This window comes from Arachis ipaensis, chromosome B08 (assembly GCF_000816755.2).
Source record: "Arachis ipaensis cultivar K30076 chromosome B08, Araip1.1, whole genome shotgun sequence".
Lineage (NCBI taxonomy): Eukaryota > Viridiplantae > Streptophyta > Magnoliopsida > Fabales > Fabaceae > Arachis > Arachis ipaensis.
In genome coordinates, this window is record NC_029792.2 from 113,634,521 (window position 1) to 113,639,454 (window position 4,934).

The window sequence follows — 4,934 nt, forward strand, 5'->3', positions numbered from 1 at the left end:
ATATCTGATATATTTGAACAGATACACAAGACTGTAAGTTGAAAAATCAAAATTCATACTAATTTGACTAATTTTACATTAATTATTATATATGTCGAATAAAAACAAGGATTAATTAATATAGGATTTCGCTAGGGAGATAATGGACTATTTGTACAATGTGTACAATAATGAGTTATTGAGTTACAAAATGAACATCTTCCGTACTATCTAGAATAACCATCTGAGTACTAGGGATAATAAACATCTTCCCAAAAGCTTAAATTGATTTTGCGGTTCACCAAGGATCGAACTCTTGACCTTTCGGATCTAGCACTCTAATACCATGTCATGATACTACTTATTCCAAAAGCTTCAACTAATGGAAAAATGTAACATTAATGGTTATATCTCTAATACACCCTAAACCTCCATTGTACAATGATTGGCTCCTCATACTTTCCCATTAATATATGGATAGATACGCATGTATGTCTGGATGATCTTTTTTAGCATAGTTGTCAGGATTGAATCGGTGATCGGACCGGTCAAATTATTAGTTTATTGGTTTATTAGTTTAACCGATAAATTTCTGGTTGAACTGATAAAATCGGTCTTACGTAAATATAAAATATAAAATAGTTAAAAACTTAAAATTAAAATTTGAAATATATATCTTCACTAACATTTTATGAAGAATAAGTCTCAACTTCTAAAAATAACTAATATAAAAAAATCATAAAATTTATCAGTAATACTACAATAGTATCTTAATTTGACACAATAAAAAAATAATTAATTCACAAAGCTTATCATTTAACTATAATATCAGTAGATTTTAACACTAATATCAAAACGAATAACCTTAATCACAATACTAGCATTGAAATAGATTAAGTAAATTAATAAATTTTTAGTGAAATTTATATTTATATTAATAATGGTATATAATTAAAATATAATTAATTTTAAAAATAGAAAAAACAAAAATTAAATTAAATTAGATATTTATGTATACTATATAATTAATATTTGTCACATATAGTGATGATAAGAGTAATGGTTGAGTGACAAGTGGAGGTTGCTTTTGCTCAAAAGTTCTTGGTGCACATTTTAAAATTTGTTTCAAGCAGACCGATTCGGTTAGGCCGATTTTTGTCGATTTTAATCGGTTCTTATCGGTTCACACCGATTTTTTCTTTAGACGGTCCAAAAAATAAACAAAACCGGATTAGAGTTCGGTTCACCAATTTTCCGATCGAATCGGCTGATCCGGTTCGGTTTTTATAACTATTTTTTAGAGTCTAATTTTTATTTTATTAAAATATTTAATGTTAGATTTATATTAAAATTAGTCAGTAATTAATTTTACTATTTCTAAAGTTGGAATGTAAGACTATTTTCTGAAAAGAAAAAATTAATAAAAAGACAAATGTCCAAGTAAAACTTTGGACACATGCCCTAGTAGGACAAGGAAAGGAGAGAGAGAGAGAGCGCCATACTTGCATAGTAATATGTGGCGAATTTCTTACTCTTCCAGCAACTTCCGCCTGACAATTTCACCATTGTTAACAAGCAAATATGAAGAGAGAAAAATTTACCAATAGTTATAATTTTGAGACAACTTTAATTTGTAGTTTTATTTACCAATCACACAGAGACAACCAAACAGAGAAACAAGCCCCCTGCATCATACATGATATACCTTTGATGAGAACTACCATAACCTTCCCTTTGAAGCTGTCTCCACTCTCCACCCTCTTCTACATTGAATCTGAACACATCCCTCCCTCCAATTACTTCCACACTCTCAAGGCCACTGATTTTGATATCTCTCTTAAAACACATCTCATTTCTTTCATATCACAGGTAACCAATCACTAATTCATCATTTTATTACTCTTTTTTCTTTAAAAAAATTGATTGGTTATGTTCTGTTTCAGTTGTCCTGCACCTTTGATCCAGTTCTGCCTTACCTTGCTACCAACTATCTAGATCGCTATCTCGCCAACCAACCCATATTGGTAACCACACACTAAATTATTTAATTACTACTTAATACTATATATCTTTTTCTATTCAAAAACAATGGCATTGACCTCACTTAGTAGTTAAATGACTACTCTTATGTTATATGAACAATATTTTAACTAGCACTAGACTATGTATTTATGGACATATAGCAACTAAAGTCATAGACCAACAAACTTCTTGCAATCTCTTGCTTCTCTCTAGCTACTAAGATGCCAAAGATAGAGTATTCTCCCACTGATGTTCAGGTAAATACTTATTAATTATGAAACTAAAGTTGAAGAAAAGAATACCCTGTTTGATTAATGTTAAAATACATCAACCTATAATAATATTTACTATAATTTTCATGACAAAATTAAGAAGATAATTTAAACTCTTAATTATTAATATATATCATTTATTATAATAACAGTTTTTTTTTTTTGTCTTTTTTAAAGGTATTTTTATCAATAAATTCTGTAAATTTTTTATTTTTTAAATGAATTTAATTATTCATGCTAAAATTTTAATTTTACTAGATGAAATTAATATAAAGAATGATATATCATTGTTAAAAGAGATAAAAGAAAATTATGTAAAAATGAGATTTTATGGGTTCACCTCCCAAAGTGTATTCAAGTTAATTACTTAATGGCGTGAACCATTTTGGATACTATTTTAAAAATAGAGAGGAGTGAAAGCCATTAAAGAGCAGGGGTGTTTAAAACCGATCCGGACCGAATTATACCGATCAACCGAATCGAAAAAACTGAAAACCGGACAAATCGAAAATCGAAAAAACCGAAAAAAACATATTTGGCAGTTTTTTTGCGGTTCGGTTCGGTTTTTGGTTCTAACCATAAAAACCTCAACCGAACTGAACCGAACCGGTGAAGTTAAAAACCCTAAAATAACCACACCCCCACCCCCAATTCCCCATTCAGCTGCGTGACCTAACCCCACGCCTCCCACTCCCAGTCTCCCAGCGTGACCTAACCCCATTCAGAGTGATCGTTCCCCCTTACCCCAATCGGAAGTGAAACCTGCCGATCTCCTCATCGCGCTCTCCCCTCAGGCCCTCACAGTCTGCACCGTTCCCCCTCGAAAGTGAAACCCCATTCTTGAGTCTCGAGGCCGGCGGCGAACTCACGTTGCAGCACCTCCCAGCGCCGCGAGAGACCCTTCCTCCCAACGCCGTCGAACCTCTTCGTGGACAGAGCACCACGAAGACCCAGCACCAGCACCACCCTCGCACCCAGGCGTAGCACTCTAGCAGAACACCCACTGACCCGGCAGAGCACCCACTGACCCAGGCGTAGCAGTGTTTCTGGCCACCCAGGCACCCACAACACAGTAGGCACCGGTTGGCCCTCTTCCAGTGCTCTTCCTCCTTCCCATCCACTTGACTTCAGGTTTGATTTTCTCTCCTTCTATGCATCTAAAGCTAATTAGACATATTAGGTTTATAATTATGAAATGGTTAGGGTTTGATTTTGTTAATTATAATTTCTGTGATTCTGAGTTGCTGGATTTGTTTAGGGTTTTGTTATTTTCTTCTTAATAACTCTGATTCTGTGCTTCTGAGTTGCTAGGTTCAAATTTGCTTGTTTTGCTTAGTTCAAATTCTGTGATTCTCTGATTCTGTGATTATGTGATTCTGAATTGATTTTTGGTTTTCTGCACTTATTTTGCTTGTTTTGAAATTGTTAATAATACTGATGAGTTACTGTGCTTGTTTACTGATTTTGTTAATTTTAGTTGTTTGTTTTGAGTTGATTTTGTGATTTAATTTATTAATAATTCTGATTTTGTGATTTTGAGCTACTGGGTTTAATTTATTTTTGCTTGTTTTGAGTTGATTTTGTGATTTATTTGTATTCAATTTCTGCTCAATCTATTTGTTCATTGTTGCTGATTGTTGTTCATTGTTGTTCATTATTTGTTCATTATTGCTGATTGTTGTTCATTGTTCATTGTTGCTGAATGCTGGTAATTTTATTTTGTTGTGTTTCTGCTTCTGTTTTTTTAATTATTTGTTCATTGTTGTTAATTCCTAGTATTTGTTGTTCATTATCTGGTATTGGTCTTTGGCAGGATATAAGAGAACTTGGAGTTTGTTTTGATGCTAGATGTGGAGCTACAATATTCAGGAGCAAGAATAGAGGGGGATGTTGTTACTTTGGATTTTGTGAAGAAAATGATGGATGATTTCAAGAATCAAAAGTACTTACACAAATGGTACTTAAGCATAGGAGTTCATTAATAACTTTGAATTTCTTTAAGTGTTATCACTTACTAACTTTGCTTGTTTTGCCTTGGTTCTTGTATTAGTTATGCATTCCAGATTGTATTGCAAACCAGAGAAATGTTGAAAGCTTTGCCTTCTCTTGTTGATATAAATGTTCCCGATGGCAAACATTTTACTGTTTGTGGTGATGTGCAATAATTCAAAAATAGAAAGTGTGTTGAGCAAATATGGATACTTGTGTACCACATCTTTGTGCAGACTAAGAGTAGGACTCCAGAAAAGAATTTATGTACTTAGAGAATGATTAACTTGAAAAGAAAGTTAAGTTTCGTCAATGATGTGGATTGTGTATTTGTGTTGTTACAGTAATGCCATTCAATGAATTAGTTTGGTTATGTTCTTTCTAATTTGTTCTTGCAACTTTGGTAATTTATAATAGTATTGTATTTTTTTTTAATTGATTGAAAAAATCGAATAAACCGAACCAAACGAAACCGATTTTAATTGGTTTGGTTTGGTTCGGATGGCCTTAACAAAAAAATCGAATCAAACCGAACCGCAGTTTAATTAAACGATCGGATCGGATGACATTTCTCTTAAAAACCGAACCAAACCGCACTGCGAACACCCCTATTAAAGAGTACGTAGTTTGGAGAAAGAAGTTTTTCAATTTTTTCTTCTTTGAAGAAAATAG

The 4,934-nt window shown here is 32.8% G+C and overlaps 1 long non-coding RNA gene across 1 annotated transcript; it reads left to right on the forward strand.

The window, feature by feature from the left end:
- Positions 2,865 to 4,647, forward strand: LOC107614472. The gene is made up of 3 exons (XR_001614460.2): positions 2,865 to 3,404; positions 4,087 to 4,230; positions 4,324 to 4,647. It is a non-coding gene; the product is annotated as an uncharacterized LOC107614472 (long non-coding RNA).